At 44.6% G+C, this 14,186-nt stretch overlaps 1 long non-coding RNA gene across 1 annotated transcript; it reads left to right on the plus strand.

Annotated features, from left to right (window-relative positions):
- The first annotated feature begins 9,137 nt into the window (after nt 1–9,137).
- On the plus strand, nt 9,138–13,406 carry LOC122369547. The gene is made up of 2 exons (XR_006254422.1): nt 9,138–9,217; nt 12,548–13,406. It is a non-coding gene; the product is annotated as an uncharacterized LOC122369547 (long non-coding RNA).
- Nucleotides 13,407–14,186: the final 780 nt, after the last annotated feature.

The following is a 14,186-nucleotide window of genomic DNA, read 5'->3' on the forward strand; positions in this document are numbered from 1 at the left end:
TAGCGATTGTTATTGTGCTGTGTGATCATACGGAAATACTCTGATTTTGCAATGCCTAAGAACTTGGGAAGTGGTGTTAGATATAGGTATGCATATAGTTAGGGTAATTGTGGGGAAAACGCACCCCAGGGTTAAACGCCTCCCCTAAAAAATCGTAGATCTTATCGACGGATAGGTGTTTTATCCTGTCTTTCAGAACAGTCAGCTGCTTGTTTACGTAGGACTCTATTTCCGGTTCTGCGTCTTGAGGAGCAGCGTGGGTAGGTGCTGATGTTGGTTTTGGGTGTTGTTTTTGTTGTTTTTACAGAAGATTCCTAAGATTTTGATGCCCTCTTTATATCACAAAACTTGCTATTGTGCACATCACTCAAAACTGCGCTTTATTGTCATTCTGGTGAATGTATTATGCTGCGGCGTTAGTGGCGCGTTTTTTGTCAATATTTTGTTGACCGGAAATGGAGTGGATGGGGCAAAACGCCTACTCGATGCATGGGGCAGGACGCCCCCAGTTTTCTGAAAGGGGGCGTTTTGCACGGTGGTGAGAGTGCAGGGTAGCGCCCTGTAGGTCGGGGCCGAAAAGGCCTGTCCCTGTCCTTTTTTTGCTGATATATCCTAAACGACTGCAGATATCGTCACCAAACTTTCAGGACTCCTCCGGGCATCCATTTTACACATTGCAACAAAATTTTATTCCAAAGGCTTATATAGGCTTATAGGCTATATATATATAGGCTTATATATATATAATATATATATAGGCTTATATATAATATATATATATATATATATATATATATATATATATATATATATATATATATATATATATATATATATATATATATATATATATATATATATATATATATATATATATATATATATATAGGCTTATATATATATATATATATATATATATATATATATATATATATATATATATATATATATATATAGGCTATATATATAGGCTTATAGGTTGACCACAAATGACGCCAGAATGACGTCAAGTTCTGCCATGTTCATCATTTTCTGTTGATGGATGGGGGTGGGGGCGCTTTGCACATGGGTGTGGGCGTATTACCCAGGGTATGGGGCAAAACGCCCTTTTGTAAGGGTATGCGAAAACCTTTTTGGGGGGCTAAATACCACACGCAGGTGTCTTTTCTTGGTCTAAAAGCGTAGTAAAAAGAATGAGCTACATGATGGTGCCCAAAGGTTTAAGTAATCTGTGTTGGGTTGAGTGTCAGAAGGTTTCGCGCTTAAGGGGGGCGTTTTTGACCTATTCACCCTAATGCGCATATAAATTAATGGCAAGTTATCAGTATGCAATACTTAGGTAGGTATTCGGCGTTTCTAAAAAGAGAAAAAACGCTCACCAACAAAAACCTCGAATTATTTATTGCACGCAATGTTTTTTTTTTCGATAAATTATATGGCCAGAAAATGCTAAAATGTTTTACAATAACTCAGATTATGGCAAGAAATAAGCCACTAGCTTCGGGTCGGGCAGACCGGAGCATTTCAAATTCACAGCGTTACCGGAGCAGATCCAGTCCTGGTAGCTGTGCACCTTAATCACGCCATTCACCAGTGAGTTGACCTCCTTGTGATCAATCTTATGCACACGCAGGTGCATGATAGTGCTACTGGAGGTGAATATCGCCTTACGATACAGCCTGGCGAACTGCGCCGCGCAGAATAGCTCGTGATGGTCCCACAGATAATCGTAAAACTCAAACTTCATAAAGGAGCAGCCGGTGAGAAGCATAAAGCCCAGCTGACCGATGGTCGGCTCCTGAGCCGGCTGGATGATCCAGAGCGTGCGGGCGCACGGGTCGTCCGATATTTTGTCCAGAGAGCCCGTGGTGATGATGTCGTGACTGTACTGGTTGGTCGGCAGGGTGTCTAGGTTGATGGTGAAGGCGTTGTCCTCGGGATTCTCCGTGTCAAACAGCAGGCGATTGCCGAACGCCGTCTTCGGCTCAATGAGGAACTGCGCGGGGAGAACCTTGACGTCTTCGTAGCCGAACACCATTGGGATGCAGTCGGTGCTGGTTGGAGTGCATCCTGCCTCGTTCCGATACGCCGACTCCACGCGATATTTGTCAGTGAGGGAGGGCGCATCCCACCTGCCGACTACGTAATTGAGCGCGTATGTGTCGTATTCCTTGGGAGCTATAGCGCTCTGCACTACCGGGTTGTCGCTCCAAGATTGTTCCTTCACCATAAACGACATTTCCTCGGTTCTGTCCATTGTGAAGGCGTACTGATCATAGTGCATCAGCGATCCCAAGTCATAAGGACAATCTTGTTGGGTGTTGAGATATAAAACGTCTCTTATGTCGACGTTTTCGCGCATCCACAGAAGGAATCTGTCTCTATCAGGCCTAGAATGACTATGTGCAAGTCCCAAAACATGGCCCAGCAAGTGCATGATCACAGGCTTAGTTTGAGCCACGTCGGCCACGGACAGAATATGCTTCTTTCTTTCAGGTCTGTATCCAAGAGAAGCAAAGGACAGTTTTCGCTGAACAATATGTAACACCTTGTCATCACTACTTGTCTTATCTTCGACGAACTTGATACACGGAACGCGAGCAGTCCAACCATTCATAGCTTCAATAAATGGTGATCTATCATTAACCGTCTCAGTTCTCGAAAAACGGTATGGAATCACGCCGCCTTTCCATAAGTCGACAATAGCAGGGCTTGTGTTATCAAAGTAAAAGCCATAAACGGTATATCTTTTCATCTGTTCGTTTGTTAAATCTATATCAACCTCAAGTAGCTTAGGATACTTGCCTGGTTCACTCTTGGCAATATCATTATAAACCCACAACTGGTTAATCATAATTTTCTCCGTGGGGCTGTAAGATGGTTCCGCAATTTTTTTCAGGTGCAGACGGTCTGATAGGGTGTGCCATTTTACCATTCCATTCACCTGCGCGACTGCAAACACCGCAAGTAAAACTGCTTTTACATGGTACATTTTGAAAAGGGTTACACACTCGAGCGATTCATGAGATTTTTAGAATTGCTTCATTGGAAACTGAATGATATAAGGTCAATATGTTTCATTACTTGCAAAAAATACTTTTCGAGCTTCAGAAGAATCTGCAATAAACCAAACAAAAAAGAAACATAGGACAAAGAAAAAATTGTACAACTTTGATTAAATAAAGCTAAAAAACACCTTTCGACAAATGATTCCAGCATTTGATTCCGGAACGTGACTAACACTCAAGTAATCTTCGACTTACTGACAGCCGGATATAGACGTAATGTAGGCAATAGACGTAACAATACTGACACGTATGAACAATCTTTCCACTCCGTCATTTGTCTTCTTCTCAACAATACCTATGGATATTGATTGAAATTGCCTCTTACGTGTCTTTCTTGACCATTCTTATGGTTCTAATGCTTCATAATCACCATTATTTATTATCATAATGGAAAAATCCATTGAAATGCAGACTCAGACTACCAGCGTGATATTGATGCGTAAAATCGTTGGCATGAGATGAAGGTGATGTGCACTCGCTTAATCTGCATCGTGGTAATGGTTTAATCGTAGCTCGTCGAGGAGGAGAGGGGGAGGGTTGACAAGCACTTTCCAATTCAGCTCCTGGGCCAAACATAAAAAACGGCAAGGTACGCTCGAAACGGGTCGACCAACTTGAAAACTTGAATAGGAGTGGCATATATTCATGAACTCCAAATTGAACCTTTGGTCTTAGGTCATGCGATATCATGAGCGATTCACAGCGTTTCGTCCATAAATGAATACCTATTGATAGAATCGTGTTAAAAGCAATGAAAACACCTGAGGTCTTCATTCATCTCAACGATACCGATTGACGCCTTGGATTGACGTTTTGCTAGATCGAATGAGTGGATCGACTAAGAATGCGTAACGACCGTCTTCTGTAACTGTCTTCACATGTGGCATACTTTTCAAGCTCACCTTCGAAAGATGATTTCTATTAATTCGACAAGTTTTCATTAAAAAACACGATACTGAGATCAGTGGCAAAAGTTAATGCGTCAAAGGCCATTTCAGGAAAATAGTTTGCATAAAACCGTCTATTTTGACGGCTTATGTCTGGCCAAACGAGCATGTTGACGAGCGGCTTTAAACGACTCGTGACTGTTTCATTTTTCAGCGGCGACGGCATAATCCTCACCCCCGAAGGAGGTGGATAGAGGCTATCCCCTTCCTCCCCATTGACGATCTATTTCATGAGCTGCTCGGAACGCTTTGTAGAAAAAGAGTTGACAGTGGCGGATCCAGGGGAGGGCAAATGGGGCAATTGCCCCTCCCAAACGGCATAATTTTAACATTACGCCTATGGACGGTGCATGGAAAGAAAAGAACCGATAAATTTGTATGGTTTGCCCCTCCCAAAACTCTGAGCTGGATCCGCCAGTGAGAGTTGACATTTTACATACGGATTGCTGCTGACCTTGATTTAGGCCGTTCAGATCTGTTGATCTTCTGGCACCACTGCTGCTTATTCAGGTCAGCCCAGGTCACTATCCCATCCTATACCCATCCTATATCCCATCCTATATTTATATACACTGTGCCTATACCTACGTCGTTCTGCACGAGGCTCTGCACGGTCAAAATTGGCGCTGCCCTGCAAAGTTACCGGTCAAAAAGTTATTTGACAGGGAAACGAAACTTACAGGAATGATTTAGCTCCCGAGTACCTACTACCTGACCATTTTTCGGTCCTATATGTTTGTCGGACATATCGTAGGAAACTCAGAAACTCCAATGTATGATTCGACTTCTGACGTCATCATTGTGACGTATTTTGAAATGGGATCGACACCAACTTTGGACACAACTTAGGTACCCACCGAGCCGGTCCTGTATAGCTCAGTCGGTAGAGCGTTCGACTCCGCGTGGTGAGAGCACGCGTTCCCGTGGTTATACAGTTCGGGTTCGAAGCGGGACGGGCGCTTGACGTTTATGGGCCTCCTGACACTGCACTGGTACGCAAAGTTTCGCTTCTCTATCTCTACGCGTTGCGAGTTGCGACGATGTCGTCAGAGAAGCAAAGCTCCCCGCCCCCCCCGTCCCCCCCCCCCCCCAGCAGCTGGCGGGTGGTGCGGAGGCCCAGCAGCAAAACGTCGGCAGTAATTTAGCCTACCTAGACAGATCCCATTCAAAACACATGCATGCGGCCGAAGGGCATGAACAGGTGGTTGCCATGGAAACAGGCATATAATGGCACTGAAATTGAGTAATTTTGCTAAGTGGATGGCCAGTGAATATTTTCTTGCTATTTTTTTAATATTAGCAAAAAAAATATTGGTTTTCGAATATACCATTGATAAAATTATTATGATTGTTCGCGCAATTATTAGACTGATTTGTTGTTTAAAATTTTGCAGCTAAATAGGAACAACAATCTGAGGAACGTTGAAACGAATGTTTGTTTACTTCCCGGCCCCGCGCGGGAATGTCCGAATCGGCTCTCTCTATCGTCTGGAGGTTTCGAAAGATGCTCTCCAGAGATGGCGCTAGTAAGTTTGGCTGACATGACGTCATGCTTAAAAGTGATGGGTTTTGTGAGAGCAAATGTAATAATAGTTGAAAATTTTGTACTTTTGCTTATTTGAGAAAAAATAAATGTACAATTGTTCAAAACAGCATTTTCCTCATTCATCCTTCATTTTTTTAAGAGGAATATAGACAGTTTAAATCTTTTTTCTTGACCGCAATGCGCACACGCACTAAATTAAAAGCTGGAGTTTTGTGCGTTCGTAAATTGTGATTTGAGAAAATAAATTGACAATAATCTTTTGGCATTTTGCTTTACAATCATTTTTCAATGCAGATATATGCATTAATTATTCGAAAATAGGCATATCTTTGAAATATTATGATTTTCCACAAACAAATTTTTCCAAAAATCTCAACTACTTACAACTGACGAACGCATCCAATAATCTGGATGTCTTAGGATGAGTTCGTCATTTTTTCCCAAGGAAAAACGATACAGTTTAAGCTACTTTACCGATTTATTACGGTACTTTTGCCGATGAATTAATAAATAAATGACAACAATTAATCTCATTATCAACCATACTCGGAAGAATTTTCTTCGCATAAGCGCGAACACATCCGCGCTTTCATGAAAAGTAGCGCCTGTAGATGTCAGGACTGCTGCTTTATGTTTCACAAGGTGGCGCAGCGCGCAGCCCGCAGGGTACCGACGACCGAGGCTGAGGTCTCCAGACTCTCCGAGTCTCCACCACGATTTAGCTTGGAAATGGCCAATGGGGAAGGCCTCACCCAAAAAACGGACGCCCTTTACACAGCTGCATAACGAGAATGAATTATTGGCATAGATGACCACACGTCCCCTCCCCCTCTCCGCCCCAGCTCAATTGGAAATATCGCCTATTTTCCTTAGTCATTTATATTCTGACTAATTTCTCACTCTTCCCAGTAAACCTTAACATGCATGATGCAGATGTCCACTGCGTAAGTCGTGTGCTTGCGTAAGTGTGCCAACTATATAGTGCTGCCTACACTCTACCTAGTGCCTACTGCTTCCACCATTGTCGTTATAATTGGTGATTCTCAGGTCAAAAGTTACACAGTGGTCTCAGAGAAATATCGTTTCAACAAATTAACGATTCAAACCGTTGCATTCTACTTATATTCCGGTCAGTTCTGCTACTAAACGATTCCGGCAAAACACTATTTAGGTTATGTATTAGCGAACCACCACACAAAATTCGCCCAATCAATGGTCAGTTATTACTGCTGGGCTGAACCGTCATACGCTATATAGCCTATTGCAGTCAATATTTTCAGAACGATACCGACTGACGAAACACAACGTATTCGCGGATTCGCACATACTTTGGCACCCAGGTGGCCTGTCAGCAGCCGCACAAATTGAGATGGTACACCGTAAAGCATGCCTTTCCACACAGGCACAAGCACAGGGACACAAATTCTCAAAATCCAAACTTATTCCAATACTGGTCAAATACGAGACGGGACGAGGCATAAAGTTTTGAGGTTTTCTCATGTTCATTCTTCTTTCAACACACGCGGCAGACTGCAGCAGAACATCTCACAGAGCTGCGCTGGATGCAGTCATGAGCTGGGACACGGTTTGTGACCAATGACCGATCGGGGGTGCCAGCCTCCTCCCGGCACGCGATGCACTGACCGCCGCGCAGTCGATGTCGGGGCACCGCCAGCATTCGCCGACAGGGTTCCATCCGATTCGGTGTATTGGTGGCAACCCGAACAGTGACCCACGCGAAGCTGGTGGACGTCGATGGCCAATGAGCGATGCCCTTCCGCGACCGGCGGTGGCAGTCGGTCCCACATCAAGAACAGATACCAGTCATGCGGTCAGTCGGCGACGGCGCGGTCGCGAGCCGATCTGATGGTCGCGCGGTGGGCGTTGCCGACGTCCACCGGACCGTCGACTGGGGGAGCGCGGCCGCCTCTTGGCCGCCGCCTCTGGTCGGCGCGCTCGTTGCGCTGTGGGACGGCATCCACTGCAAGTCGTTCACTGTGAAGCGGTCGTTTGACCGGACCTGGCAGGCGGGGAAAGGGGGCCTCAGATGAAGTAAAACCATCCCTCAGGCCAGCTTGAGCTGGCTCTCCACCTCACCATGTTAGATAAGCGGACACCCTCGTGATCATCGCAGCGATGATTGTCAATTGGTGTGTCATTATGGGAGAGGATGCCAGCCTCCTTTGCAAGATAGTCTGCCTTTAATATAGTGCAGCCCGACCCATTGCCTGTGGCAGCAGACTGGGCTTGATAATGCAGTGCAGGACACACCAAACGTAAGCGGCCATCTGTACCCCCTGTGCAGTAGGGCTGACTCAAGAGCCCAGAGTTGCCCTCCGCCTCCCCCCACCATTCTGTGCACGTGATAACTGGATGGGACATGCCATGGTCAGCATCTGTTCAAAAGCTGCCCTAAGCATGTAAAGCTCCACTGGCATGCTCGAGCATGGTCACAGTCAGTTCTCACTTCTCAGTTGAACCTCCAATGGAAACCCATCACAAAGTGTAGAGATCAGGGCGCCTCTCACACTGCAGCACACTCAACGACTGAGGCACCATCTCATCACTTGCAGGTGGTTCTTGCCAGGAGCAATGCCAGCCACGCACATCAGGTGATAACAGCAGTGTACAACTGCAATCTACAAGCATCCATGTTCTTCCTGGTTTTCTCCTGTTGAGATCCACTGCCATGCATGAACTTGATGGGCTTTTGTTGCACTCCTCCCATGTGCAGACAGGTTTCTGCTGAAACAAAGCAAAGCAAATGTGATTAATAATGGCCCTGTTTCACCATCCAGACACTGTGTGCACTGGTAGCTACGGCATACCATAGCATCACTCAAATGATGTTGCATGTGATCTCTTAGTTTATGATGAATCGTGTTTGGAACAGAGTGAGAGGTTCTGAAAAACCGTACCAAGAACAGAGGTTTGAGTTTAAATACTGCTAGCATGCTGCTGGTGCTGGTACCGCAGCGTGCTAGCGTTCTGGGATGCTGTCATAGCTTAGCATCACAGTGAAGTTTGTTGACACTGCCATGGAAACCCAATGCTCTGACACACGCAGCGCACTGCAGTGCTCTGCCATGAAACACCACCCATGAACGCTGGTTGCATGACCAGGATCGGAGCAGTGTGGCAGATAGTGATTTCAATTTTAATTGCACTTCCTAGAGATTAACAAGTTGTTGGTGAAATTGCTATTCATTATTCCTATTACCATTGTCTAAATTTCACATTTCAAGACAGCATCAGCATTGACATGTTATATAAAAAAAGGTTTAGACTTCAGGCGGTCCCGGGTTCAGCTATTAAGTAGAACAAGGGCAAAATATTGTCAAAAAATATTTTTAAAAAATACCTGCCTTCACCAACACCTCATCTAATCACATATCTCAATACAATCAAACAACAAGGCCCTAAAAGCAAAAACCGTTTGAATAACAATGAAATATTTTGCAACCGCTGCACCATTACTGTCACGTACGCTATCCCTAGATTGGTTGCTGGTAAGCAGTGGTTGTCGTCATCAACTCGTCATGCAGCAGCTGATTGGGATGGGCGGGGCCTATTTTTATCCAGACGATAGAGAGAGCCTCCGAATCGACGCGGCTGGTTAGGGTGAAATATTTCTGGGTTTGATTCCCGCTATTTTGGTACAATATTGGTACAATACTTGCACAAGACAGGCTAGCCACTGACAATGCCTACTTCTCCAATGATAATTCAGTCATAGTCCTACTCATATTCTTGTAGTGCTCTTTGTATGTAAGGCATGTAGGTGATTGGTAAATTCCTTTTTAATGACCTCCTTACAAATTATTTATGTTTTTGATGTATTTAGCTTGATACAAATTTTCGGCCACGGGCCTTGATCACATATCAGTTTAAACACAGACACGAAAAAACACACAGACACCAATGCAGTTACAGTTTCGCCAGTTTTTTCAGTTTCTGTACAACTTCGCGTGATAAAAAAGCACAATATACCTACAGTTCTAAGGAATATGTTAGATGGGCCCAATAAAAACGATCATAGACAACCTAATAGGTCAAAAATTAACTTTAAATTCGTTTTCGTATTCGATTCATTCATCTACTTTTCAACGTTCACTCATGTACACTCATGTACATGTACATGCACATAAAACCCGATAACTACATAATGTACCACGATGATACATTTCGATTCAGTTGCGGCTTTAGCTTTCGGATTTGTAGCGACTCACTTATCTTTCGGTGTGGATGGTCGCCGGTTTTTTGAATGATTTCCACCGTTAGAGGAATTACACCCCTTTGAAGTTCTAATTCTCTGTGAGCCGATCTAAAGTGATCACCAATGGGTGTGTCTCGGGTCTTGTTCTTGGCGCTTAAGACATGCTCATTAAAACGTAGCCTAATAGGCCGTTTTGTCTCGCCCACATATGTTACTTCTTCTCCACCTTTCTGGCAGACGCTACATGTGATTCTATACACTACACCTGCGGTTAGGCACTTCCCTTTCAATCCCGACTCACAAGTATTGCAAACTCGCGACCCTGCTGGGCACTTGGGATGGGAGAGGGCAGAACGTGTGAGGCGGCTTTTCAATGTGTTCTTGCTTTGCCAGGCTACTCGCAAGTTTAAATCAGTTTTTCTCACGATGGCATTGACTTTGGCACAGACGGTCTCGTCGATATATGGTAGAGTCAGGTACCCGTCTAGCTGCTGTACTTGCTGCTTTTTGTGGTGCCGGTGCTCTCCATTTGTCGTCGGATGTGTCTCTGCTCGGGTAGCCTCTCGTTGCAGCCTCCGCACCAACTGTTTCCTGTAGCCGTTTTCTTCGAATAGTTGCTGTATCTTCTGGCAGGAGCGAGCACGTGCCGCTGCATCTGACGACAGTCTGATGGCGCGTCGAAACTCGGCTCGTATCACTGCCTGCTTGGTCTTCATGGGATGTGATGATGTTTGATGGATGATGATCCCGGAGTGATTTGGCTTTATATATAGCTCTGTTTGGTACTTGGAATTTGAGTTCACAGTGATGAGAGTGTCCAGAAACGGTACGTTTCCAGACTTACTGCTATCTTCCAGAGTGAACTTGATTCTCGGGTGGATGGAGTTGAGGTACTCGAGGAACTTGTTCAGCTCGTCCTGTCCGTGAGTCCAGACTCCAATGGAGTCATCAATATACCTCGAGTAGAACTCTGGTTTCAGCACTGCATTGTCCAGTGCACGCGTTCCCCCAGGTGCTATAGTATTTAGCATCGATGTCGTTAATCTCTATGGCAGCATCCCTCTAGACGAAGCCGTGTCAGCAGTTGCCGATATGATAGACGAACACCGAGCCGAAATCGACCTGTGTGGACTAGAACCAGATGACGTCACCCGCCTTCTCACCCACTGCCTCGAAAACAATGTATTCGAATTCGACAACGAGTTCTACAGACAGCGAGTCGGCATCGCCATGGGCAACAAGGTGGCACCCCCAGTAGCCATCATATTCATGCACAAATTCGAAACGCGTGCACTGGACAATGCAGTGCTGAAACCAGAGTTCTACTCGAGGTATATTGATGACTCCATTGGAGTCTGGACTCACGGACAGGACGAGCTGAACAAGTTCCTCGAGTACCTCAACTCCATCCACCCGAGAATCAAGTTCACTCTGGAAGATAGCAGTAAGTCTGGAAACGTACCGTTTCTGGACACTCTCATCACTGTGAACTCAAATTCCAAGTACCAAACAGAGCTATATATAAAGCCAAATCACTCCGGGATCATCATCCATCAAACATCATCACATCCCATGAAGACCAAGCAGGCAGTGATACGAGCCGAGTTTCGACGCGCCATCAGACTGTCGTCAGATGCAGCGGCACGTGCTCGCTCCTGCCAGAAGATACAGCAACTATTCGAAGAAAACGGCTACAGGAAACAGTTGGTGCGGAGGCTGCAACGAGAGGCTACCCGAGCAGAGACACATCCGACGACAAATGGAGAGCACCGGCACCACAAAAAGCAGCAAGTACAGCAGCTAGACGGGTACCTGACTCTACCATATATCGACGAGACCGTCTGTGCCAAAGTCAATGCCATCGTGAGAAAAACTGATTTAAACTTGCGAGTAGCCTGGCAAAGCAAGAACACATTGAAAAGCCGCCTCACACGTTCTGCCCTCTCCCATCCCAAGTGCCCAGCAGGGTCGCGAGTTTGCAATACTTGTGAGTCGGGATTGAAAGGGAAGTGCCTAACCGCAGGTGTAGTGTATAGAATCACATGTAGCGTCTGCCAGAAAGGTGGAGAAGAAGTAACATATGTGGGCGAGACAAAACGGCCTATTAGGCTACGTTTTAATGAGCATGTCTTAAGCGCCAAGAACAAGACCCGAGACACACCCATTGGTGATCACTTTAGATCGGCTCACAGAGAATTAGAACTTCAAAGGGGTGTAATTCCTCTAACGGTGGAAATCATTCAAAAAACCGGCGACCATCCACACCGAAAGATAAGTGAGTCGCTACAAATCCGAAAGCTAAAGCCGCAACTGAATCGAAATGTATCATCGTGGTACATTATGTAGTTATCGGGTTTTATGTGCATGTACATGTACATGAGTGTACATGAGTGAACGTTGAAAAGTAGATGAATGAATCGAATACGAAAACGAATTTAAAGTTAATTTTTGACCTATTAGGTTGTCTATGATCGTTTTTATTGGGCCCATCTAACATATTCCTTAGAACTGTAGGTATATTGTGCTTTTTTATCACGCGAAGTTGTACAGAAACTGAAAAAACTGGCGAAACTGTAACTGCATTGGTGTCTGTGTGTTTTTTCGTGTCTGTGTTTAAACTGATATGTGATCAAGGCCCGTGGCCGAAAATTTGTATCAAGCTAAATACATCAAAAACATAAATAATTTGTAAGGAGGTCATTAAAAAGGAATTTACCAATAGTCCTACTCATTTGTACTTACAATTGGTCTGCAATCTTTGCCTTTTTAGAAGACAAGTTGGAGATTATTGCGCCGAAATGAGTGGCTCTGCAAGCCAATCTGTCACTCCCAAACCATCTGCTGCTGGTTCGGGCATTGAGCTAGATGCCTCTCACTCATACCAGATCAGACCCAAATTCGAGAACAAGTTTCGGCCTCAGGCTGTGAAGGAACAGATCAGGATCATACTGAATGAAGAATTGGGCGGAAGAACGTACAATGACAAGGAAGCCCAGGTTTGGATCAAGAACATATCAGAAACTCTGAGAACAAGAATGAAGGAGATGAACTTTGAGAGGTACAAAATAGTTGTGCAAACTGTGATTGGGGAACAGCTTGGAGAAGGAGTGAAGATGGGTATGAGGTGCCTTTGGGACTCTGACACTGACACATATGCGTCAGACGTGTTCATCAATGACTCAATGTTCTGTGTGGCAGCCGTGTATGGAGTGTACTTCTACTGAACAAAGGATACCTCCCTGCTGGCAACTCCAATCCTGGTTTATGAACTGCAAGTCTACATTTCTTATGTGTTCATACTTCATCTGTTGATAGTGTTATGGCCAGCTGCATCACTTGAAAGTTGAATTGCCAGTCTCAGAAAATAGCAGCACAGGATCCCTCACCTTCTGTCTTAACTCTTAAAGACAGTCAGTTCACAAGGTTTGATTTGGTTATAAAGCCTGATTTGTGTTACAATTGAACCTCATCACTTCTGTTCAAGAAATGGAGTGGAGATTTGTAGTTGACTCACTTGGTTCCAGACCATTCTTGTGATGTTATCATTATTTTGTGTGTTGTCATTCATTCAAGTGTAACTCCTGTGTGATATTGCAATGTGAATACAGTTTGAATATTTTGCACCATAATATAATGTGTTTGACCTTTTTGACTGCACTGTATGAATGTTTGTTTGCTTGAATCAGTTGAGTCATCATCATCATCATTATCATCATCATCATTTTTATTGGCACAATCTCTTCATTCACATTGAGTTCATTCATTCACATGAGTAGCCTGGAGGTCCACAGTCCACACAACTAATGCCACTTCACTTGATACTTGACAGGATGTCATTTTAGCCCCTGCCACACATTTCAACAGGGCTGCTGATACCAACTGTCAATTCAGCCATCTTAGCTTTCCTAGCTCTCTCATAGTTATGCCTTGGTTATGCCCATTATGTACTCTCTCATTTTGTTAAGTTGATTGGTTGAATGTCACATATATCATGTGCTGAAGGAAAAACACACATTGCTTTCAGAGATGCATAGATGATTTCATCTGCTCCTTACATCTTTTATGGAACTTTGGCCATGTTAATCTAAGATTAGGAATGCAACACTTGATCAATGTTTTATCACCAATCAACCCCTCCCATGACATGTCTCAAAGCACAGCCAAGTGACTTGGAGGTGTCAGGTGTGTGTGTGTAGGATGACTGACTGAAATGCACGATGGCACTCGACCGCCGCGAGAGGGCGAGAGGAGGATAGAAATAATCCTCCAATAAGGGCAATGGACCTGGGGTCCAGGCCCCAGGGGACCTGGGATGGTTCAGCCTTAGGGTGTGTCGAAAAAGGAGTTTAAAGTGTGTTGCAATGATAGCAGCTTGCACGATCGGCCCGTTCTCCATGTTAGTGATCGAC

The sequence above is a fragment of the Amphibalanus amphitrite genome, unplaced genomic scaffold, assembly GCF_019059575.1.
Source record: "Amphibalanus amphitrite isolate SeventyFive unplaced genomic scaffold, NRLGWU_Aamphi_draft 001047F_arrow, whole genome shotgun sequence".
NCBI classification, from domain to species: domain Eukaryota; kingdom Metazoa; phylum Arthropoda; class Thecostraca; order Balanomorpha; family Balanidae; genus Amphibalanus; species Amphibalanus amphitrite.